This window comes from Schistocerca americana, chromosome 5 (genome assembly GCF_021461395.2).
Source record: "Schistocerca americana isolate TAMUIC-IGC-003095 chromosome 5, iqSchAmer2.1, whole genome shotgun sequence".
Classification (NCBI taxonomy): domain Eukaryota; kingdom Metazoa; phylum Arthropoda; class Insecta; order Orthoptera; family Acrididae; genus Schistocerca; species Schistocerca americana.
The window spans coordinates 396,747,948-396,775,119 of NC_060123.1; the positions used below are offsets into that span (position 1 = coordinate 396,747,948).

General features: G+C 43.5%; 1 protein-coding gene across 1 annotated transcript in view; it reads right to left on the reverse strand.

Annotated features, from left to right (window-relative positions):
* LOC124615410 overlaps nt 1-26,434 on the reverse strand; it is a 349,233-nt gene extending 322,799 nt beyond the window's left edge. The window contains exon 1 of the mRNA XM_047143272.1: nt 26,180-26,434. The gene's annotated coding sequence lies outside the window, so the exon portion shown is untranslated. The remainder of the gene's footprint in view (nt 1-26,179) is intronic.
* Nucleotides 26,435-27,172: the final 738 nt, after the last annotated feature.

The window sequence follows — 27,172 nt, forward strand, 5'->3', positions numbered from 1 at the left end:
GATACAGTCATCAGATGGCTGAATTGATTACACGCAGCGGTAACTATGGACTACTAAGCCATGATGTACAAACCAGTTGTCAGCCGTCAGTACAAGCTCCGGGGTTTCCCAGCACACTTATTTAGATACTTGGAACACATGAAAGAAATGTAATACAGGATCAGAACATATGAGCGCCGTTTAAATGAATCCGTCCAGATTTCCACAAATGAACAAAATTTAACTACTTGGAATTTACCATCGTATTATTTAAGCAACCGTCTAAAAATATGCCTTTAAATCTATCAACGGCTCCGACCTGTGTCTTACGCAATCAGGTAATTATTTAACCACAATTTTTCCTGCATTCAGCACTCATTAATTACTTTGTAAGCCTCAGGTCAAATTTTATCACAGCCTTTATACCTACATTCAGCTCGATCCCGGACTCTAGACTCATTAAAAAATAAATTAATTAATAAAAAAACCTCACAGGTTAGCCCATATGATTCACAATTTCCCAAGGAAATTTATCAAAGTTCACCATCAAACAAAGGAAGTTGCTGCAACAAGCGGACAAATCAAACCGGTCCCACAGGATGTTCACGACGCAGGCGATAAGTCACCATCATAGTGCCGTATCACAACAGCCATGGCTCCTCCCCAAGTCCTGCTGTAAAAGTTCCCGTCCGCTATGTCCAACGCCAGCAAACTCTGTCGGCGCGACGCGATTCGAATCACCACTGAAGTCCGTAGCAAGTTCACAGCCATCACTAAGATCGCATCACGCCGTCTCAAAGAAAGCCCTCCAACCTTCCTTTCTCTGCACGTCGCTCACCAAACGAGCACTACTGAGAATTCACTACGGTCCTTCATATCCTCCGGTCACAACCGAAGAGCCGGCCGCTGGTGGCCGAGCGGTTCTGGGCGCTACAGTCCGGAACCGCGCGACTGCTACGGTCGCAGGTTCGAATCCTGCCTTGGGCATGAATGTGAGTGATGTCCTTAGGTTAGTTAGGTTTAAGTAGTTCTAAGTTCTAGGGGACTGACGACCTCAGATGTTAAGTCCCATAGTGCTCAGAGCCATTTGAACTATTTTCAATCACAACCGACGAATTGAGCACTGCTGAGGCAAATAGGATACTTGCGCAAAGGTACATCGACTCAACCGTCATGGTTCACTAATGTGCTGACGTATGTCAGTACTGCACCATAGGGTCCTGAATGGAATAACAGGTCCTGCTCTTGCTGACGAGGATGTTTCCGTCCAGGCATACAGTTTTAGCCGCGAAGTTTCGAAACACTAAACGGTCCACAGAAGCGCAAAAGAAGTATTCTGGAAACAGTATCCAAGACTGTAGCTACGCCATTTGATTACTTCCATTAGTGCTGTTCTCGCAAGACATGCAGCAGAATTCCCATGAAGTGTAGAAAGTAGAACGGAGGTACTGACAGAAGTAAAGTTTCCAGGGCGTGTAGTGAGCAGTGATGGGCCAGCTTAATCAGTAAGAATGTTTCCCACGAAAGACAAAGTTCCAGCTTCGGTAACTGGAAGTTTCGAGGGTCTACAAAATTGTTAAGGCTTTCGTGGCCACTTGTTGACAAACTGCCTATTGGCTTCTGTCTCGGGTTCTTCGGCCGACGTTCACCTAAGGAGAAAAATCATTGGATGAACGTCGGCCGAAGAACCCGAGACAGAAGCCAATAAGCAGTTTTTCGAGGATATGTTACATCGCGACCTATGTGCGACGTAAATATAAGTTGCTGCTAAGTTTTTGATATAAATCTAAGACTACCGTGAGTTTCCAAGGATATCACATTCGTTCTAACCACAGATACGGATGAAAGGCGAGGTCATGCACCTGATTGATGATGTGATGAAGCATGCACTGGCAGAACTAAACTGCAAAGATAATGGGTTTCAAGCGGTAGCAAACAGAATAATAACTTCAGGCCGGAGCATACTGTGCACCAAGAATGACTGCCAGCAGTTCTTTTGAAGTGTGGTATACGAAGTAACACTGCAACGACAAACCATCGCAAATACACACAGAAATATTTTTCCATTACCCCCTTCCTAGAACTCCTGAAGATATACGTTGGCTGCATATTGAATCACAAAGTCCCTTTGACTGTTCAGAGATATCACTAAACCCGCCCAAAGATGTAAACAACCATGCATGAGCAGCGCCTATTAGACGGAGAGTGTCCGATAGCCGATCAGTTCGAGTCATTCCACCAGGAATGAGGTACACGGCTCATGTTCTCTGTAGTTAAATCATGCCTAGACGGCCAATACTGCAGTTCGGTCGCGGCCGCATTATTACTTTGTGACAGGAAGGGCTCTCAACAAGGGAAGTGTCCAGGTGTCACGGAGTGAACCAAAGCGATGTTGTTCGGGCATGGAGGAGATACAGAGAGACAGGAACTCTCGATGACATGCCTCGCTCATGCCGCCCACGCGCTACTGCTGTGGGAGACCGCTACCTACACATTATGGCTCGTAGGAACACTGACAAGAACGCCACCATGTTGAATAATCTTTTACGTGCAGCCGCAGGACGTCGTGTTGGGACTCAAACTGTGCGCAATAGACTGCGTGATGAGCAACTTCACTCCCGACGTCCATGGTGAGGCCCATGTTTGGAACCACGACACCATGCAGCGCGGTACAGATGGGCTCAACGATATGCCAAATGGACCGCTCAGGACTGGCATCACGTTATCGTTGAGTGTCGCATATGCTTTCATCTAGACAATCTTCGGAGACGTGTTTGGAGGCAACCCGGTCAGGCTGAACGCCTTAGACACACTGTCCAGTGAGTGCAGCAAGGTGGAGGTTCCCTGCTGTTTTGGGGTGGCATTATATGGGACCGACGTACGCCTCTGGTAGTCATGGAAGGCACCGTAACGGCTGTACGAAACGTGAATGTCTTCCTTCGACTGATAATGCAACCATATCGGCAGGACATTGGCGAGGCATTTGTCTTCATGGACGACAGTTAGCGTCCCCATCGTGCACATCTTGTGAATGACATCCTTCAGGATAACGACATCGCTCGACTAGAGTGGCCAGGTTGTTGTCCAGAAATGAACCCTATCGGACATCCCTGGGAAAGATTGAAACGGGCTGTTTATGGACGGCGTAACCCTCCAACCACTCTGAGGGATCTACGCCGAATCGCCGTTGCTGAGTGGGACAATCTGGACCAGCAGTGCCTTGATGAACTTGTGGATAGTACGCCACGACCAATGCAGGCATGCATCAATGCAGGAGGACGTGCTACTGGGTACTAGAGGTACCGGTGTGTACAGCAACCTGTACCACCACTCTTAAGGACACGCTGTATGGTGGTACAACATGCAATGTGTGGTTTTCATGAGCAATAAAAAGGGCAAAAATTATGTTTATGTTGATCTCTATTTCAATTTTCTGTACTTTTTTATTTTTTTTGCTGTGCGTGCAAACATAAATTTATCTAGGTGCTGTTTTGACTGCGGTATAGGTAGGACAGGTGCACCGAGTCAGCGACAGCTCCCCGTGCGCAGACCACAACGTGAAATGCTAAAAAATAGAGAGTCGTGTTGAAATTAGGCTGACCCATTCTAGCGCTCAGCGGAAAAAACAGTCCATGACACACAGTTCCCGCAACCTCCTCAGCGGGACTCTCCCGTTCGTACATAAGGAGCGTCAGTGTCAAGAGCCCGCTTACGGCGGATAACCCCACGCACTGTAGGCCATGATCTTCTTTCCGCGTTCTCTCGATCTAGGGCCACCGACTAGGTAGGGTCACATGATTTACCTACGTTTTCTAAAAGTGCAGAATTGCCGTTATCCCTAAATAAAGCTGCTGATTGCTGCGGAGATGCTGGACCACCCCGGTAGAAGTCCCTCACCTCAACCACAGCAACAGGCAAGCGCTGCAAGAGGCGAAGGCGATGCAGGCAACATCACAACAGCGCCACCACTTACACAGACATAACGCAAATCACAACTTAAAATGGTACTTTCGATACAAAACTCGAAAAGCTACACGGGGAGGAATTCTGGAAACAGGCTACACTTAAAAAGGGAGAGAAAACAAACACAAGGACAGGTAAGCCCAAAAACTCATGCTGCGACGACGAAACGTCTGTGCCAACACTCAGCGGACTAGAAAAGAGGGACAGAAACACAAGTGACAACACCAACCGCTCAGTGGCAGACCAAAATGGTTCAAATGGCTCTGAGCACTATGGGACTTAACGTCTGAGGTCATCAGTCCCCTAGAACTTAGAACTACTTAAACGTAACTAACGTACGGACATGACACACATCCATCTCCGAGGCAGGATTTGGACAGCGACCGTAGTGGTCGCGCGGTTTCAGACTGAAGCGCCTAGAATCGCACGGCCACTACAGCCGGCACGAGCCGGTGAACAGACCACAACGAGAAATGCTGTATTCGCACCAGTCATGGTATGTAACTATGACGACGTGAGTTGCCTAAACGCAACACTCGTGAGTAGGCACAGCCCAGTCATGTACTACACCAAACTTTCTTGGAATTAGATTGCATTGTGCGTGTCTACCAGAACAGATTACAAAAATCTTGTAAAATTTCTAGAGGAAAACAAAGTAGAATATCAAATGTACACCAATGTTGACGAAAAACACATCAGTATTTGTCCAAAGAGATTGACATAAGCATCACGAACGTGACAGTATTGAAAGAACTCACCAGACTAGACTGGAAGTGCATCAGCGTGATTGAGGTGAGGGAGTTCAGAACACATGGCCCACTGCCAATTACATTGTGCAGTTAGCTGATACAGCTAAACATGCGACCATTTTCGAGTTAGGTATCTTCCTTCATGTTGTCGTAAAAGTAGAATTCCATGAACGACTGTATGCTCTACAACAGTATCACCGTTGCCAGTGATTTCGTTACGCATCCACACGCTTGCCACCTCACTGCCGCAAATGTACTAGCAACGACCACACACAACAGCGTGGGCAAAAACAGACACGTGCACTCAAATGTGCCAACTGTGGTGGACCACATGTGGCCAACTACAGTGGGTGCATTCCCTACAAGGAGGCGCTGAGGCGCAAGAACACCAAAAGCATAAAACCGATTACAGTTCCAATCCAATTCTTAAATTCCCCCTCCCCCCCCCCACCTACCGCCACCCACACCCCGCGACTGGTGAGGAATGGCGTTAGCTTCACTGGTGTTGTCATCAGTGGAGCAGAGAGGCCAGAGGATCATCGATCATCAGCGCCCAAAACACACCCACCCAGCAACAGCTACGTGGCCCGCACAGCCAACGCCAGAAGCAATGCTCACACCGGCTACGAAAAGCGACACAACTAACGAGAACACAAAATAAATCTCAACCCACGAAATGCAACATACAAACAAACAGAACAGAGGCACAAACACAAGAGAAACAAACAAATCTTCAGAAAATGAGTAGGAGAAACATTCCGAATAAAAAGGGAAACACTCCCACACCACAACAGACAAACCAACGATGGGACACCCCAACGCCAGCAGTCAGCTCAATCAGAGAAACCACTATGCAAACGACACACCCGCCTGTGGCGAAACAAGCGCTGTATCATTTGAGAGATACAGAGGCAAGCGGGTGTGAAGGGACGTACCGAGTTCCCTGCTACTAGCGCCATGTCATCACAATGCTCCTCTGCATGGCATACAAGTTTTGCACCACAATCTAAGGATGAAATTAAAATTTGAAGTTCCTTTTCATAACTTCGTCAATACATGCTTCAGAATATTAATGTTGAGACTGTTAAATCTCAGAGTGATCATATGAATATTTTTCCCTAAATACATTTTAAGAAAAAAATAAGTGGCGCTAAATAATAAAACCAGAAAACCGAAAGTTGTTCAGAATGTGCACATCTATGTCAAACTTAACTGTTAGAAGTTTCAACTTGCTCAGAACAATAGTTTGGCCAAAATTGGAGATTTTATAAAAAATTGAAAGCGCTAAATGTTAGACTTAAAAATATGAAAATTCGTATGTAGCTTTAGTTCGATATAAGAACATCAACTATGGGACCTCATTGAGCTAACTCTAATAGTTTTCGAGTAATTTACTGAAAAGTAAATTTGGAACAGAATCGTCCTTATTTGTAATAGATAAAGTATCAGTTATATTAATGATAGACAGTTCTGACAGCAGCACTTTATTTCATGTATTAAATAATGAAGTTATAAAAGCTTCCAAGACTTTGATGTAAATAACATTCAATACAAGGTCTCTTAAAGATGTAGTTCAGTCGGCCGGAGTGGCCGTGCGGTTCTAGGCACTACAGTCTGGAACCGCGCGACCGCTACGGTCTCAGGTTCGAATCGTGCCTCGGGCATGGATGTGTGTGATGTCCTTGGGTTAGTTAGGTTTAAGTAGTTCTAAGTTCTAGGGGAGTGATGACCTTAGAATTTGAGTCCCATAGTGCTCAGAGCCATTTGAACAATTTATCGTTGTCGCGAACGAGATACTATTGAAACCGCACAAGCAGCTTCATATGTCAAGCTACTGCGTGTATCGTACCGACCGACCAGGCGCCAGGGCAGGAGGCGGGACGGCAGTCATCGTCCACGAAGACACAGAACACACAAACATAGAGCTCCAAAATTCGGAAGACTGGAGGCCGCGGCCAACAGACCTAGTAGTAAAATTTCAACGGAACCTTCACTGCAGTGGTATTGCCATTCAAACAGCCAAATAACGTTATAATACGCTATATCAGCACCATACTCAACATAGCATCGCGAGTAATCACCGCTGGAGAACCTATCGCAAACGACCCAGATTGGAACTCACGAGTAAAAGCTCCAGCGGCAAAAACTGTTCGAACAATTTTATATGAAGGCAAAAAATTCCGCTCTGGCTTTACAAAGTTTTTATTAAAACCACCAGGTAGCCATTGTTCTTATTTTTCGATAACGTATTTTACTGCGTGAAAAACTTTTACTGTTTAGAAATTCTCCATTGGTTTTCACACAGCGAGAAATAATATCCATTATAATTATTAGTAGTCTGCATCACACTGGATTTACCGTATTAGTTTTCTGTCCACGCATGGTCCGTGATTTATATCATTTGCTAATTTAAATCGTAATTTATTTTTATGTAGAGCACCTCCCCCTCTTTCATGTTTCGCCGTTCGATTACTGCCCAACTTTCGCTAGCGCCTTTTCGCTGTATTCCGGGTATCACAGCCAATGCAGTTTTCCTCATGGCTGCTTGTATAGGGTTCCGTGACCCTTACGGCGATGCCCGCATCACCTCCAGCTGATAATTTGGTATGTTTCCTTTGTGGTTATACACATTTTCACGCGCTTTGCAGCAGATATTTTATTCTCTCTGCAGCAAAACCTATTCTTATTTTGCTTTAGGGACATCTTCTTTAATCAATCTTACAAACGCTTCTAGCGTATTTCCATTTATCAATGACGTAAACGACGGGAAGCATAAAGTAATGTTGTAGTCACAATATAAGTGCCTAATGTACACTACTATTTTACTTCATATAATGAGAGTTACTAAGCCAGCGTAAAAAAGGGAAGAAAATGTAAAATACTTCCTTTCCGATTCCTGTTTAGGTCACGTGACGATGCGCCTAAATTAGCGTGAAATCGGTCGTTACTTTAATAATATACTTTCTACAGGAAGAGCGATGATTTTTCCACGATTTCCCGCAGTTCAAGACAGTATGTACGAGCATTAACAACGGCGAAACCAAATTATACAAAGGCTACACTTACCCACGCTGGTGCCTAATCACAGGCGACAGACGGCAGACATAACAGACGTAGGGCAACACACGAACACTCAACGTTGCAGTTAGAATGACCTGATCCCCGATCACATGCCAGTAACACTGCACACTGAAGAACAACTGTGGGACGCAGAACCACTCTAATAATAAGCTGCAAGCGTGCGAATTGAACCGTATTCAAGGAAACGTTTAATAGTAGTATCCCAGAAACAGACGACATTACTCGCACAGAAAAACCTGATGGAGTTGTAGAAGCACTCACCTCTAGAATCCAGGATGCAATGGCTGACGCCATTTCAATTTTCACACGACAGCGACATTCCACGGACCTTCCGCAGGAAGAGCCGGACCTTGCCTCAATTAGAAACCGTCTCAGCGGAAACTGGCAGCTCACCAGGCGCCCGTTGTTGAAACTGCATATTGACGGGTTCCAGGATATTATCGGGAAAATACTTAAACATTTAAAAACACACAGTGGGACGAAAACCAAGCTGGCATCAGGGAGCGACACTATACAACCGCTCTGCAAGGGCCAGCTGGAACTGCATACTCCACAGAGGAGAAGGCAGAGATCATAGCGCAATACAAGCATTCATCTAATTTCTAACTTTTCCCCTTCCAATTTTATCACAACATAACTGTCATATGCAAGAACTTCGTGTAAAATGTGATTATGTGGTGTTAGAGTACGTTGTTAAGTTATATTTGTATCTTACGCAAAGAAATATCCTAAATGTATAGTTTACGAAATAATATATTTTCACGGATTAATGAAATGAAAATGTTTGTGGATGTAATTTTTATATGTCTGCCAGTTGTCATATATATAAAATGGTACACACTTACGGACAATGTGTAGTGCTTTTGTAGTGTAGGGTAGCTACTGCGGGAAACATAAACGTTGGCTTGGGATTTTGGTGCGATACCTGTAGAGCGAGTGGAAACGAGAAGACACAGTTTGTAGGCAGCAGTGAAACAGGCAGCACTCGGACGAAGCAGGCAATGCCTTGCCTGGTAATTGTTGCACAATAGCCTCATATGACGACTGCTCAATTAACACGGCTTAGGCACAAGTTGTTGCGCTAAATAATTGACGTTAGAATGACGCCCTGAAGTATTAATTAGCCCATACTTCAAGCAACTTGTACCCTGCATTGTGGGCAGTGTAGCCGCCATTATTATCTGCCACTCCCAATGGCTACAGCTAACAGGTTACAAACAGTATACTTACAACTGTAGAAGAGTGAACCATTAATAAAAATTAATTTTTCAGACTTAAAATTGAGTTCATCCTTGTATTTATTCCTAATCATTCAACTATATAGGCTTCCTTCCAGGTGTTTGATCATTCAGAGTAAATCTCTTTTACTCGTAGAAACATTTGGAGCGTTTTGTTCAGTATCTACAAGCACTAATTTTCATCTTTGAATAAATGTCTGAAAATAATTGTTGTGGACTAACTTTTTTAAAATGAAGGTGAGTAAATAAGTTTTGAGTCAAGTACAGATAAAATTCTTTTAGTTACAAATGAAATTCAGCAATCTGTCTCAGTAACACTGAAGTATGAGTGCATATAAAAAGTGAATGACAAAGTAACAGGAGTACTGAACAGAAAATTGCTTATGCTTTTAGAATATTTAAGTATTCACTTTACTGGGTAAACAGAATGCAAAAATCCCCCCGTGGACAAATTTTGTTTGCACATAGTATTGATTAAAAATTCGCGGCCTTTCTAGATGAAAATTATATATGTATGTGGGTGTAGAAGCTTAAAGATTCCTGTGCCTTTTCTCAGAAATATATTCGTGAAGTTATATTAATTTATGAAGTTACATTAGGGAACAGCAAGTAAGACAAATTTACTTCTTCTACTTTCCGTAAACTTAACCATTTATTTGCCCAAATAGTCTGGCAACCGTAAATCCATTAGACAAATCACTTAAAGAACTTGGTACAAAAAAAGTCCTCGATTCAGTGTCATTCCATTTCTACTGCGTTTCTTTCTAACACCTAGAAAACTCATAGGAAAAGGAATTGACTGTCGTACATCACGGTCACATCCTGTAAAAGGAGTAACATTATGCTATATGCACAATTCCCTGTGTAATAGTGATATACGTGGCTTTCCCATTAGTAGGACTATTAGTTCTGTTGTAGTACAGGTTATATGATAATGGCCAGTACACTAGCCCCCACCCTAGGTAGGAAAGCTACTGTCCATGATAGTACCAAAACCCTGTCCTAAAGACGGTTATTTTCTATCCATAAGAATGCTGTGGCGGACAGGGTAATCATCAGTCTGCGGCTGATTGCTGATGATGTTATGGTGTGTGACTAGGTGTCGTCGTTGAGTGGCTGTAGGAGCATACAAGGCAACTTAGACAAAACTTCCAGTTGGTGTGATAAATGGCAGCTAGCTCTACATGTACAAAAATGTAAGTTAATGCAGATGAGTAGGAAAATCACTCATAATGTTCAAATACAGTGTTAATAGTGTGCTGCTTTATACAGGCACATCTAAGCATAACGTTGCAAAGCAATATGAAATGGAATGAGGGTGTAAGGATCTCTGTAGTCAAGGAGAGTGGTCGAGTTCGGTTTATTGGGGGCATTTCAGGAAAATGTGATTTAACTGTAAAGGGGACCGCGTATAGGTCACTACTGCGACCCGTTGTTGAGTACTGTTCGAGAGTTTGGAGAATTGTACATGTAGTCGTATGAAGGGAAAACATCGAAGCAATTCAGGGGCGGGTTGCTAGATCTGTTTCCAGTAGTTATCAACAACACGCAATTATTATAGAGATTCTTCCGGATTTGAGGAACGCTAATGAGAAAATTCAGAGAACCGGCATTTGAAGCTCACTGAAGAACGACTCTACTGCACTAACGTAGATTTCGCGTAAGGATCAGAAAGATAAGATTAAAGAGATTAGATCTCGTATGGAGGCATCCAGACAGTTTTTTTCCTCGCCCTATTTGAGAGTGGAACAGAAAAGGAAATGCAGGGTACCCTTCTCCACGCACCGTACCTTGGCTTGCGGAGCATGTATGTAGGTGTAGATGAAGAATACTGAACACACATCACGAATGCCATCCTTTGACATCAACATGTCCCTGACTTTTGGAAGGTGGAGAACGTCCTGATTTTCAGAAACGCAGGCAAAGACCACTCCCTACCACAAAATTAGCGACGTATTAGCCTGCTGAGCTCGCTAGATAAGATTGTTGAGAATTGCATCAATAATGTAGCCAGGATGCCGGAGCAATTTGGCTTTAGGAATCACCATACTACAAGCCAACAACTCCACGTAGTCAAAATACATAACGGACGGCTACAACACCAGCAATAGAGGCTGTGTTTCTGGACATCGACAAAATCTCCGACCGTCTCTAGCACAACGGTCTCATCCGCAAACTCAGTGACGCTGGTTATCCCGACAGACTCTTACGTTTGATACACTCTTTCGTCACTAACAGAAGTTTTAAAATCGACATACAGGGAGAAAAACATCAACACGAGATGGTATTCCGGCCGGAATAATCTGAGACGACACCTTGGGGCGCGTCTTGTTTAACCTCTGAGTAACGGTATTCCAGCAACATGATGGTGCCATCTACGCCGATGACACAGACATCCCAACGCGATACTGTAAATGATCAAAAATTAACTCACGTCTAAAGATAGCACTCAGAACCGTCAGCCTTGATCGAGAAATGGATTATCAAGGTAAATATCGACTAACGCGAGGCAGTTCTGTTCACACGCAGACCGAGGCAACTGCTGAGACACCAACACTGTACACAGCTAACTCTACACCTATACGTTGTGTGAAAAGTCAGATACCTCGGAGGCCGGCCGGAGTGGCCGAGCGGTTAAAGGCGCTACAGTCTGGAACCGCACGACCGCTACGGTCGCAGGTTCGAATCCTGGCTCGGGCATGGATGTGTGTGATGTCCTTAGGTTAGTTAGGTTTAAGTAGTTCTAAGTTCAAGGCGCTACAGTCTGGAACCGCACGACCGCTACGGTCGCAGGTTCGAATCCTGGCTCGGGCATGGATGTGTGTGATGTCCTTAGGTTAGTTAGGTTTAAGTAGTTCTAAGTTCTAGGAGACTTATGACCACAGCAGTTGAGTCCCATAGTGCTCTGGAGCCATTTGAACCAGCCAGATACCTCGGAGTCTGATTGAATAGGGAACTCACATGGCGGAGGGGGTGGGGGAACGACGCCGACCACATACAACACGTTGCCCATAAAGCAGACGCGAGGATTAAACAGTTGTACCCTACGCTTAACAGGCAAAGCACAGTGAACGGGAAGCTATCGAGGTCTATGTATATGACAATTATCAAACCTCTGACGAGATACGCAGCTCCAACACCTCTGCCCGCCTGCAGGTCATACAGAACAAGGTTTTACAGGTGATAAACAATACCCCGATATTTAGACGTACCGCGGACTTACGTACTGAAATACTTCTCGAAATTCTCGTGGATGTATTCAAAAAAATCGTCGCATGACTCTAGAGGAACTCGAGACACTCAATTATAGCTTGATCCTTAATCTGCGGAACTGTGATCAAAACCACAGGTGAAAGCATAACCGCCCAAACCACTTTACCTTAGGGGAAAATAAACCATGTATGGGAGGCTTAAATTAAGCACATAAACAATGATGAATCCCTACGCTACTGCAGATCTGAGTGCCACCGCCACTTACCCTCATACAGCTAGTCGGCACAGACAGGGAATCCGAACACACAAGACAAACCAACCGCACACGACTCTACACAACGAGCGGCAAATTTCATAATCCGATTCACCGCTCTTATGACGACTTGGTAAGTTATAGGAACGTCGACTCTGCAATTGGCCCAGGAGATTCATTGGAGGCCAGCTACAATGGTAAATCCACTAACATTTCCCAGTACCCACACATACTCGTACACTGTCGCTACTGGCACGAATCCACTAGTAGCACTGTTACCTGCCTACGCTCTCGCAGAGCTTTTCCTTTTTCTTTTTCTTCCCACCACGGCACTTACCGTAATACTTTTATCCCCTCTGCCGTAAACCCGCTTCCCTTCACTCGCTTTCTGTCAACATCAGGGTCCCGCATCCTGTGATTCATGAATTCCAATACCACCCACTGCCCAGAGGTGACAGTGCAACTTCTTGCGTTGGTCACCATGGCAGCGCGCCAGTGGAGATGTTCCAGTTCTTTCTTTTTTTTTTTTTTTAAAAAAAAGGGTGTAGGAGACAATGTGACAAATTTTCTGGTATATGCAATTAATCCTTAACGTTTGTGGTTGGCGGGGTATGAAACCGACTCAGTTCCTCTTTAGTGGACTAAATGGCTCTGTCGCATCGTACTGCAACTGTAGCAGAAATCTGAACAACATTTGGCACAACAGTGACATGAAGAAGTGCTGCAAATCGGTTACTTCAAGGACAGCTGCGAGCCAGACGTCGTGTAGCGCAAATTCCACTAACTCCAAACCACCGCCAATTGCGACTTCAGTGATGTCAAGGTGGAGATGTGTTTTCTGAGGAAAGCTGATTCTGTCTAGGTGCCAGTGATGGCAATGTGTTGGTTAGAAGGAGGCCAGTTAAGGGCCTGCAAACTGTCGGCGTGCTAATTTTAGTTGCGGAGTTATGGTCTGGAGTGCGATTTCGTGTGACTGCAGTAGCTCTCTCGTGGTTATCCGACTGACCCTGACTGCCAAATTGTACGCCAAATTGTACTGATTCGAGATGTAGTGCTGCCAATAATGAACAGCATTCCGGAGTGTGCTTTCCAACAGCATAACGCTCGTCAACATACCGCTCTTGTAACAGACTCTACAGGCCGTCGACATCTTGTCTTTGACTGCTCGAACACCAGATCTGCCTCCAATGGCACACACACGAGACGTGATCGGATGACATAGTGTCATTCACAACCAGCATTAACCGTTCCTGTACTGACTGACCAAGTGCAAGAGGTGTGGAACACCACCCCACAAACAGACATCCGGCAGCTGTACAACCCAATGCATTCACACTTACCTGCTTGCTTCAACATTCTGGCGGTTACACCACTTATTACTGTACCAGCATTTTACATTTGCAATGGCTTAACTCACTCTTACATTAACCTGTGATCTTGCAAATATAATCACTTAAATAGACCACCAAGATAAATGTATTCCAGAAATTTCATTTCTCTACGTCAACATTTTTTTGGTGCTGCGATTTTTTTTCAGTCAGTGTGTAAAGATAACCATGAGTACACGATGGCAATTAAACGTGTCGTAAGTTACTGGAACTTTTCAATTGGAGATCGGAACAGAGGATGGGCAGAGGTTGTGCAAGTTCCAGCTGTTATCATCTTACGGAGATTAAGTAATCAAGTTATTGACATGGGGAATTGGGGAGTAAAGTATCGGTAGATCACAGATCACACAGTCTATAGTGCAATGGCTGCAGAGCGACTGGTTACGAGATGGACTCAGCTCGACAGAGTGGCACGAGTAGCAGGCATGTGACCTCCGAAAAGAACTACGCCACGAAAAGATAGTATGATTGTTCGACTGACTCTGACGAGTAGAATGATGACAACAGCAGAAACCCGGGCAGTGGACACGTGCAGAACGTCACCACGAAATGTGATTACTGGAGCTGGGTGGAGATCTCGAGTTGCCATACGTTACTAAGCGCTGACAACGCATCACAGCCAACAGGGACAAGCTTGGAGAAGAGCTAGAGGTAACTGAGACATTGACTGCCATTCTGTGGTGCTCAGCGATAAGTCTAGCTTCTGTTTGTGGAGATTATATCGACGCCAATGAGGCGGTAGAAGATAAGGTGAAAAATAAAAAGAAGCAGCTCTTGTCGTGCCTATACCACTTCATCTCCTGCAATCCCAGTTTGGCGAGCCGTTGGATGTGGTAACAGCACTGACTTGGTAATTACTGATAAGAGGCTCAATGTTCGCCATTTTGTGACAAGCATAGTAATACCTTGTTGTCGTACCCTTCATGACAATAATGCAATTTCATGCCAAAAACACTTTGAAAAATGAATGGATTCTTGACAGGTCTGCTTGGTCCGCTACTTTGCTGCTCATAGAGTATATCTGATATGCAATGGGAAGACGTATACTTCCATACCAGTCTCCAGCATGGCAGGGCAAGAACTTCCTCAAGATGATATTCAGAGCAGTGGCTGCGCGGTTCTAGGTGCTTCAGTCCGGAACCGCGCGACTGCTACGGTCGCAGGTTCGAATCCTGCTTCGGGCATGGATGTGTGTGGTGTCATTCGGTTAGTTAGGTTTAAGTAGTTCTAAGTTCTAAGGGACTGATGGCCTCAGATGTTAAGTCCCGTTGTGCTCAGAGCCATTTGAACTATTTGCTTCCATCCTACATCTAGTATAAGACTGTATTCGTGCCAATCAGGGTGGTACTTCATACTTAAGGGGCTGGACAAAATTAAAGGCACATCACGTGAAACATATGCTTGAACGTAAATGCAGGTACTAGCTGAGCTTGTAGGTTGCCCTCAACAAGTCCGATCGGTTCGGTACGCGAGAGCACCGAATGGTCTTGTTTTTGAAAGTGAGCCCAAACACTATTCTTTAAGCATTTCGGAAGCGATGCCGAACGGTCCTAGCGAATGGAAACGCTGTTGTCAGTTCTCTTCATGCCAGCCAATCAAAAGCAATCTGCTTCAAATCCGCGCATGCGCACAACACCACCACAGCGGCATGAAATCGAAGCGGCTAGCAGCCTACACAGGCATATGATTAAGACTACGTCATACTGTTCAAATTTCGTTGACCAAGTGCTTCCATGAACGCATGATAACGATAGGATATTGACTGAGTTCTGGAAACTGTCGTAAATGTCACATTATGTCATTTTATTCTCATCCACATTTACGTCTTAGTTTTGGAATTTACGTTTCGGAATATGAGTTAGGAATGGAGTGTAGTACCACATTGTACAAATACATCTATATAAACACCAGAAAAATTCGTCATTTTTTAGTTTTCTGTCGTTCCTTAGTTGCTTCAAAATTCGAGGAGGTACGTTGTGTCTATGCAACTAATTGAAGGCAGTTTGTTTATTGCCATAAGCCTTAGGCTTCCTTTGTTCGTGATGGTGCTTCACAAATGAAAGAAGCGAACCGCGTACGGGAATAAACTGCCTTCAGTTAGTTCCAAAGACGGAACTCGTCCAAAGAATAGGAAGATGCATAGACTGTGGTTGTAACTCGCTTCTAGAGATCCAAATTATGAAGTAGCCTATTTCCCTATATGATTCATCGACGATTTGGTTCATAAAAACAAAATTTAAAAAATCACCTTTTCTAGGACAAGTGGCGAGTGCAGCTATAGAAATTCGTTGTAGTTTATAACATGCATCTGATTAATCAGAATGTTTCATGTATGGTGGTATTGTGGCGGGAATCTTTCATCTCTGTCTATTGTTGTTAAGGATTCGATCGCAGATAAATACTTGTGACTAGCTAGAGTATAAAGACGATAGCTGCTAGTTCCATTCGCAGTAATTTACGTTGTGCTCTTAGATTCCTGTCTGATCACACTCTCGGAAATCGCTACGTATTCTTTAAACAAATTTTGAATTATTTGTGAGAAGAAGTATAAATGTCACTGTCAGTTGTTTCACGCACAGTAATTTCATCTTTCACTCCTTAAACGTATGGAAGTCACAAAATCGGAGATACTCGTTACTGAGAAAGCGCGCTCTTACGTGTAACTTATAACGAATACCTCAGAAAAATGGTGAACTTGGACGATTAACAGTCTCAGAATGTGTTGCAAACACGAAGAGGAAAAAATATATTTCGCATCCAGCGGTATGCGAATCCACGTCTTTCGCCATGGCAGTTCGTCACATTACCACCATCGCTACTACAACTCGCAAAGGTTCATTTTATATAATTCCATTTGAGAGAGACGCAGGCTGACTTCGTTGCCGAATGATACGGGCGTAAGCCGTAAACGCATGAAATTTTGGATGGTTTCTGCTATCAGGCTTCACAAAATTCCTTTGCATTGTTACTTAGAAGTCTTAAACGAGTTTCGAAAGTTAATAAGTAAAGCATTTGCGGAAAAGAGTACGCGAAGTCACCAGTAATTTCAGCTAAGACATGAGATATACGTATACAGAGCCGACCTTTTGAATTTTAATTATTTTTAAACCCTTAATTATGTAAAAATTACAGGTATTTTGTGGGAATATTGACCGAAACTGTTTTTTATGTTATAATCATTCACAGTAACAACAATAAAAACCATATTTGTAACAAAGGAAAATAGTCTATTACGAACTAACTTACCACCCAGACACGGCCTGGTGATTTTTCAGTAACATAATCACTAAATCCGGAGCTGAAACCATTCAGTATGTTTAAAATAGCAAATACCAGATGTAAACAAACCACACCAAACCGAAGGAGGGGGCTATGTCGAAATTCAAAACCACTCGGTCCAGGTGTCGTAAAATTGGTAGAAGGACCGATCAGTATCAGGTCTCAGCAGCTTACTGAATAGGAACTTCGGATATGACACTGAAATTGACGTCACTACCGAGGCTAACCTACTGTACCGGTCGGTATGAACGATACAGAATAGGGCCCCAGAACAGTGTCCTATATATAGCTATGAGTGTGTTATATCGAGTGAATTCGAACAGGGACTAATTGTTGATGATCGTATGTTGTGTGTTACCGTAACCAAGGCAGCAGAAGTGTTTGATGTTGCAAGAGGCACCATATGGAAGAATTACACCGCATACGAAGAAAGCAAGAAGACATTATCCGCTAAGTAATGACGCGGAGGAAGTTGTGTGTTGCGTAATCGCAAGGGACAGATCTGTGACGAAACATAAGTTGACCATAGGTGTAAAAGACACAGCGTAACTGAGACGCCGTCGCGAACTCTGTCAGCACCAAAACAACAAGAAGGGTGCTCCGTAAGCTGGAAATTGCAGGGGGAGCTCGACATTTCGATTACACGGAGTGGGAACGTGATTATTGAGTCCGAAGAATTCAAAATTCTATGTGTTCAGATAGATAGTAAGCTGTCATGGAAAGCCCATGTTCAGGATCTTGTTCAGAAACTGAATGCTACTATATTTACCGTTGGACCATTATCTGCATTAAGTGAAGAGCCCACAAGAAAGTTAGTCTACTTTTCTTATTTTCATTCCCTTAAGGTATAGAACATTACACTCTGGGGTAACTCTTCCCATTCAGAAACGGTATTTTTGGGTCATAAACCGGCAGTTCGAGAAGTATGTCGCGTAAGTTCGCGAAGATTTTGTCGACTGCAGTTCAAGAGTACGGGAATACTGAAACGGGCCTCATAATATAAACAGCATCCAATCTCGTTTTCAGTCAACAGTATGCAATTACAGACAGAAATTAGCAACTTTCACTCAACAAATACTAGGCAGAAATACAATCTATATTTGGATTGCACCTCCTCGACTGTTGTGTATTATTCTGCTATATCCATTTTGAATTAGCTACTACAAGAATTACAATATCTCGCGTACCGAACCGATCGGCACAGTGGCGGATAGATACACCATTTCAAATTGAAGAATTACCTAATGGACTGTCAGCCGGTGTGACCTGGCGATTCTAGGCGCTTTAGTCTGGAACCGTGGGACAGCTACGGTCGCAAGACCGAATCCTGTCTCGGATAGGATGTGTGTGATGTGGTTAGGTTGGTTAGGTTTAAGTAGTACTAAGTTCTAGGGGACTGATGACCTCAGATGTTAGTCCCATAGCGCTCAGAGCCATTTGTGCCATTTTTGGATCACTCATGGTATTCTGCCGCGGAGTTCGTGGGAAAATACAACCTAATTCCTGTATGATACTATTGATTACGGTAATGCGTAATCGCAACTTGTCATCTGCAAAGGATTCTTTTAGATTTATTTTATATGTAATCCGTACATATACTGACTCGTTCCAAGACTAAGGAGACTTGTTATTCAGTTTGGTCCAACGAAACTAGACATAACAAATAAAATATATAGGAAAACTCCAGAATCACTCATCAGTCATGAAATTCTACTAACAAGAAAATGTGATATCGAAGCCATAAAACCTGGACTATGAAGCCATGAAAGAAAGTCATTTCGTCGAATGACTCTTCTGTCACACTGCCTCCGCGTTCTGGCAAGTTTACACCTCAAGAGTGAAACATTTGGTTTCGGTAATGATTTGTGCAGCCATATCACGGTATTCCATCGGTCTACATCTACATCTACATCCATACTCCGCAAGCAACCTGACTATGTGTGGCGGGGGATACTTTGAGTACCTTTATCGGTTCTCCTTTCTATTTCAGTCTCGTATTGTTCGTGGAAAGAAAGATTGTCGGTATCCATCTGTGTGGGCTCTAATCTCACTGATTTTATACCGCGAGATATACGTAGGAGGGAACAATATACTGCTTGACTCCTCGGTTAAGGTATGTTCTCGAAACTGCAACAAAAGCCCGTACCGAGCTACTGAGCGTCTCTCTTGCAGAGTCTTCCACTGGAGTTTACCTATCACCTCCGTAACGCTTTCGCGATTACTAAATGATCCTGTAACGAAGGGCGCTGCCCTCCGTTGGATATTCTCTATTACTTCTATCAACCCTATCTAGTACGGATCCCACAACGGTCAGCAGTATTCAAGCAGTGGGCGAACAAGTGTACTGAACCTACTTCCTTTGTTTCCCGACTGCATTTCTTTAGGATTCTTCCAATTAATCTCAGTCTGGCTTTGCTTTACCGACGATTAATTTTATATAGTTATTCCATTTTAGATCACTCCTAATGCCTACTCCCAGATAATTTATGGAATTAACTGCTTCCAGTTGCTGACCTGCTATATTGTAGCTAAATGATAAGGATTTTCCTTTCTGTTTATTCGCAGCACATTACACTTGTCTACATTGAGATTCAGTTGCCATTCCCTGCACCATACGTCAATTCGTTGCAGATCCTCCTGCATTTCAGTACAATTTCCGTCGTTACAGCCCCTCGATACATTACAGCATCATCCGCAAAAAGCCTCAGTGAACTTCCGATGTTATCCACAAGGTCATTTATATACGAGGGCAGTTCAATAAGTAATGCAACACATTTTTGTTCTGAAACAGGGGTTGTTTTATTCAGCATTGAAAAACACCAGGTTATTCCCCAATCTTTTAGCTACACAACACTATTTTTCAACGTAATCTCCATTCAATGCTACGGCCTTACGCCACCTTGAAATGAGGTCCTGTATGCCTGCACGGTACCATTCCACTGGTCGATGTCGGAGCCAACGTCGTACTGCATCAATAACTTCTTCATCATCCGCGTAGTGCCTCCCACGGATTGCGTCCTTCATTGGGCCAAACATGTGGAAATACGACGGTGCGAGATCGGGGCTGTAGGGTGCATGAGGAAGAACAGTCCACTGAAGTTTTGTGAGCTCCTCTCGGGTGCAAAGACTTGTGTGAGGTCTTGCATTGTCATGAAGAAGGAGAAGTTCGTTCAGATTTTTGTGCCTACGAACACGCTGAAGTCGTTTCTTCAATTTCTGAAGAGTAGCACAATACACTTCAGAGTAGATCGTTTGACCATGGGGAAGGACATCGAACAGAATAACCCCTTCAGCGTCCCAGAAGACTGTAACCATGACTTTACCGGCTGAGAGTATGGCTTTAAACTTTTTCTTGGTAGGGGAGTGGGTGTGGCGACACTCCATTGATTGCCGTTTTGTTTCAGGTTCGAAGTGATGAACCCATGTTTCATCGCCTGTAACAATCTTTGACAAGAAATTGTCACCCTCAGCCACATGACGAGCAAGCAATTCCGCACAGATGGTTCTCCTTTGCTCTTTATGGTGTTCGGTTAGACAACGAGGGACCCAGCGGGAACAAACCTTTGAATATCCCAACTGGTGAACAATAGTGACAGTACTACCAACAGAGATGTCAAGTTGAGCACTGAGTTGTTTGATGGTGATCCGTCGATCATCTCGAACGAGTGTGTTCGCACGCTCCGCCATTGCAGGAGTCACAGCTGTGCACGGCCGGCCCGCACGCGGGAGATCAGACAGTCTTGCTTGACCTTGCGGCGATGATGACAAACGCTTTGCCCAACGACTCACCGTGCTTTTGTCCACTGCCAGATCACCGTAGACGTTCTGCAAGCGCCTATGAATATCTGAGATGCCCTGGTTTTCCGCCAAAAGAAACTCGATCACTGCCTGTTGTTTGCAACGCACATCCGTTACAGACGCCATTTTAACAGCTCCGTACAGCGCTGTCACCTGTCGGAAGTCAATGAAACTATACGAGACGAAGCGGGAATGTTTGAAAATATTCCACAAGAACTTTCCGGTTTTTTCAACCAAAATTGGCAGAGAAAAAAAATGTGTTGCATTACTTATTGAACTGCCCTCGTATATTGCGAATAGCAACGGTCCTACGACACTCCCCTGCGGCACACCTGAAATCACTGTTACTTCGGAAGACGTTTATCCATTGAGAATGACATGCTGCGTTTTGTTATCTAGGAACTCTTCAGTCCAGTCACACAATTGGTCTGATAGTCCATATGCTTTTACTTTGTTCATTAAACGACTGTGGGGAACTGTATCAAACACCTTGTGGACGTCAAGAAACACGGCATTTACCTGGGAACCCGTGTCTATGGCCCTCTGAGTCTCGTGGACGAATAGCGCGAGCTGGGTTTCACACTATCGTCTTTTTCTAAACCCATGCTGATTCCTACAGAGTAGATTTCTAATCTCCAGAAAAGTCATTATACTCGAACGTAATACGTGTTCCAAAATTCTACAACTGATCGGCATTAGAGATATAGGTCTATACTTCCTACAGTTACTTGACAATGTCGTATTACTGTCAAGGATTGTCTGACCATTTTGGCTTGTCAGGTTCATCCCATGTTACAGTGTTTATTCTCCAATGGTGATCTTGTTTTCCAAGATGACAGGCTCCTGCTCACACAACTCTCATCGTCCGGGACTGGTTCTGTGGGCTCAAGGATGACTGTCGCATCTCCGCTGGCCACTACAGTCACCAGATCTCAATATTGGTGGGTCTTTGTGCTCTGCGTTGGAACAATGGTGTTTGATCACTATCCACCTCCTCGTCACTAATTTGTAGGAAGAAGATTTCATTTAAAACAATGCAGGACCTCTCTTTACGGATTCGGAGTCGATTGGAAGCTGTTGTGAATGGCAGCGTCTTTCCTACGCCGTATTAGGCATGGCAAGTTGTGTATATGGTGCTTCCGATATATACTAATGTTGTACATCTATTGCGAGAAGTATGGAAGTTCAACTATTTAATGCAAGGTACATCATGAACACCAAGTATTTGTCAGACTGGTGCTTCGTAGTGTTATACTTTCCATTACGAAATTAAATGATAGGTCTGTAAAACCACACCAATCGTCAGAGGACAGATATTCAGCTGTTAATTTGATACTGTGCTGCGAAGAATGGGTGTCGCAGGAGGAATTGTCAGTATTCACGGATGTTACTGTGACAGTCATGCAAAACTAAAAAGTCAAGTGGACATGGACACTACAAAGAGTACCTTAATGGATATAAGCACTTCTTTAGGTTCATACCACCTCCTCCCAAAATATGGAGAGCACAGAGGTTGCAGTAGAAGAGATTTGCTTCACATTATGGAAGCTGAAGAAATGCTCACAGCTCAGTTCGTATTTCCCTGAATACTGACCATTCCTCCTGTCATACCCCATACATCCTCATAATGGAATATATCCACACTGTGTGATCCATCACAAGTCTTTCACAGAATACGACCACTGTTACTGAATCAGCATGTGGAAGGAACGTTGAAGACGTGGATTATAAATTACGTTCTTTGGACACGAAAGAATCTCAGGAGCTAGCCATCGAACGAAAGTGCTAACAATTGCGGGAACCACAACGGTTTTCTAATAGCTGTGAAGAGAAACACGTGTGCGGATTATAAAGAAGTCGCACAACATGGGGGGATTTCACAGCGTAAAACGAAGACAATTGTAATACTAAAAAATCTGTTTCAATTCACTCATGAAAAAGAGCATGAAAAAGTATAATATAAACATATAGTTAAAGCGAGTTAAGGATTGCGGCTCTTATAATACCGTAGAACTTATTCGAAGTATTAGCTGGCGTATCTGCCCCCTCAGTACTGCGTGAATGGATTAACTACAGTACTTAAAGTTGGTCAGGTGATTCACAACATACTGACTAGGTACAATTCTGACGCTATCATCTGACGCAACACCGCTTTAAGGCCAAATTCATTTTCCCACGATTCCAGTCATTGGGGGAGAGCTTTCCAGGGAAATGTGGGCATAAGGAAATTCCCTGTAAGAATAAACGACGTAAATCCTTTCGCCAGTTTAAAAACTCGAGAAACATTCCGGCCAGGCGTTACGGCACCAACCAATTACTCATTTGTCATGCATCTCTAATAATTTTCGGAATCTGCCATAAGGGCTCCCAGGATAGTAGATTGAATACTACCATCTAGCACTGCAAAAGCTGTCCAGTTTTCGCTGCTCCAAACGTCCAGACTCAGCCTTGATAATAAGACTATATTGACTGCAGACACTAAACGAGTATTCGTAAGAAACATATACGTAACTGATCTTCCTGAAATGCAATCGGAGCTAAGAAGAATGTAATTACAGCAATATTAATCAACGAACTGAAAGGCCTAAAATGTTCGTAGTGTATTCGTCCGCTAGGAGAATAGCGAACTGTCCATGCCTCATCTAGTCACAGTGGAGTGTAATTAACAAGGACTGTGTTATAGTTGTAGGATTCCAAGTGGTGAGTACGCGGAAAACAGGTAGCAGAGTGAATCTGATAATTCTGGTTGTTTAGGATCATATGACGGACAAAGCCCTAGACGCAAAGCGAAGAATAATGAAAAATCCGCTTCACAGTGGCACAATCATCAGCACACTAGCACGAACAACTTTAAGAAAGAACGTTGTGATGGAGCGACAGAAACTTCTCAGAAACTTCGCAGGAAACACAACACTAGCGACGAAAGGAAACACGAAATTAGAAGTGTTCTGAGCAACTATGGCCAAAGTCACCTGTTGAAGGCACTCTACGATAAGCAATCACTGACTTAGGACAATCTTGAGTATATTACAGAAATTTTAAGCTAAGTTGGTCAGCTGTTGTAAAATATGGTCTGAATTAACACAGAAACTGAATGATAAAAAAGAAAATATTATCAAAAAGGACACCACGCATGGTCACAGATTTGACGCACAACGGAGTTTTGCGGAGACGCTGGAAAACCTTGACCGGTAACCGATTCACTGTACACGACAACTAAAAGGCAGAAGCCTACTTGCAAAGTTAGTTCGTAACTGAAACTTCCGTTGCAATTTGTACAGCTGTAGCTGAAGTTTCAATTAGGAACAGTTGTGGATGCCCCACTAACAGAAATTTATGTTGCTTACAGAGTTTCGAGAACCAGCTTTAAATGAAGAATGTAAGACTAGACTGCAGGCGCTTAGGTGTCGCATCCGTTGGGACCTCGAAGACAAGACAGCAACAAATACAACACTAATTACTTCGGCTACAAATGTATTCAAGCAATCATCCGTCGTGCGTTGCATACGTGAATGGAACGACGAGAATACATAACAAGTGGTACACTGGGAAGTACCTTCTGCCACGTACTTCCCAGTGGTTTTCAGAGTATGTATTTAGATGGAAACCGTAGTGAATCAAGTCAACGCCACTTTCCCACTAATTTGTTCTCGAGACGTGAAAATTTACTGCAGAAAAAATCATGGCATAAACTTTTGAGATTTGAAGCGTAAAAATTATTTTTGTATATCCTAATTTCGACGTAAGGCATGTTGGAAATGTACATGAAGACTAAATGAACAACGTGTAATATTAAACTTGCAAACAGTTATATAAAAAAACGCACACACCATATCAAATATTTTCTTTGTTTGCGTGTATAGAGCTTAGGACAGCTCTGCTGAAAATTGGCCAGTACAATCGTAAAACACCATGGGGCTCCGTAATGGCCTCAACTCACCGTTACTCGCGCGATAATTCCCGACACTGTCACGCGACGCGGATGACAGGTGTGATCCACAACATAAACTGTGTATTTGCTGACTTTGACCGGTGTATATCTATTATTTCTGGAGTGTTTTATTTAAATGTAAATGTAATTTATGTAATACATAAATACAGTGAAGTACAGGTCTACACTAGGTTGGTAAATATTCTTGTCAATTGTTCACAAATCTAGCTTCCCGCGCCCGGGTTCGATTCCCGGCGGGGTCAGGGATTTTCTCTGCCTCGTGATGGCTGGATGGTGTGTGATGTCCTTAGGCTAGTTAGGTTTAAGCAGTTCTAAGTTCTAAGGGACTGATGACCATAGATGTTAAGTCCCATAGTGCTCAGAGCCATTTGAACCAAGCCATTTGTTGGAATTTTCATCCCAAAATAACTTCCCAATAGTTCTATCCGTGTTGTAACGTGCTTCATTTATGGGTCCAGGAAAAGGAGTAATACTATTACAAATTATAGTTCTAACATTGGTAGGATATTTTCTTTTCCTCCATTTAGCCGTTCTATCTTTTCTTCAATGGAGTACGGCCTTTCGAGTTATTTCTTCCTATGATTCATATTCATCATTTCCTGCCACTTCTTATTCTGTTCCCGAACCATATCACTTTCATTTAGATAATCCTCATTCTCTGAGCCAGCAGTATCAAGATCTTAATCACTCAGATCGCGGTACCATTCTACCCATTCTCCGGAGCTCTGCTAAACTCTATCCAACGCTTTTTTTACCTTTTATATTTATTCCACAAACTAAAAATATGCAGAAGATTTACTTTACATACATAAGTATTCTAGGTAAAAAGTGAATTAACTGTTATTAGTTTCGATATGCATGAAATTATGCACATGGAAAATGGAAAGTCATATATGTACCTACTTTTTTTTAAAGAGATGAACAGTGTTGGCTGCAAAAGAGACCTTTTGCATCACACTGCCATGAATTGGAAGAAGTTCTCTATACTTACTTTGTTTCACATTTTAGCAGTAGAACTCGCATGGATGACCAATATCTTCCAAGCTATAATAATGTTTCATACACAATTCAAACCTGCGTAACCTAAAGCCAATGATGGCTGAAGCTAGCGGATGTAGTGAACCGGAAAGGTACTGAAAATGGTGCGAACTCAACTCAGCCCAGTAAGTCAAACCAGAGCGGGAAAATCATGTGGATGATGAGTTTCATCCGTGTGAGCAACGGAAGGTTAAGCAACATTGCAAGAATAAAGTACACTTATGACTGAGTAGGACATGCGCTCATACCTTGAAGGTTTATTCCTCTATAGCGCAATGTCAGTGTGGTGCCTCCAAGGCGGAAGCTCTAGCGACACATTCAGTTCTAAGCGATGAAATTCCTTTTCGGCTCCCAGCGTTGTGAATCGTAGGTGCGTGACGGTTCTCTCGGGTACACGTGAACGCAAAAGAAGCCACTATCGATAAGATGTCACGAATGAAGTGCGTCGTTCGCATCGAACAGTGTCACGTGAGACGCGGGGACACACGAACTGTACGTCAAACGGGACCCCAGGTAAAGTAGCGCCTCAGCTGACTGCGAGGACATGACGAGCATGCGCGCGCAGCTGACGCGTCGCTGACCTTGGCCCTAGGCCACGCGACTTGTGGTTCCCCCGCGTCAGCTGACACGCTGCAAGCACGTACAGCGTCAACCGCAAACAGTAGGACTCCCACCGAACTTCTATCGCATTTACAACAGAATCTGTTCGTTCGGCACCACTTCCATTTTCACAGCTCCTCAGTTTATGTTCGCGTATAAACTGCATAAGTCGCTATGAGTTGCATGCAAGAAATTATCTGCTGTTTTGCTAAGACCTAATGCATGTTACTCGGTTACGACTAATGTAATCGTCTTCAAAAGATGCTTACTGGAACATTTTGCGGCAGTTTTTTTTAGGATTTCAGGTAGCTGAATACGACTTACTAGTTTCTAGCAAACACAAAGAAGCTGAAGAGTAGAGATATAGGAGTAGTGAAAAATCTCGTTTTTGGTAAGTTTGTTGCTAACATCTCAAAAGTAAACTCAACTACAAAGTCATCGGGTAGCTATATGTACGTGTACAGACGGCGGTAGTATCGCGTACATAAGGTATAAAATGGCAGTGCATTGGCGGAGCTATCATTTGTACTCTCATGATTCGAGTGAAAAGGTTTCCTAGGTAATTATAGCCGCTCGACAGGAATTAGCAGACAATGACAGCGGAATTGTAGTTCGAGCTAGACACGTAGCACATTCCACTT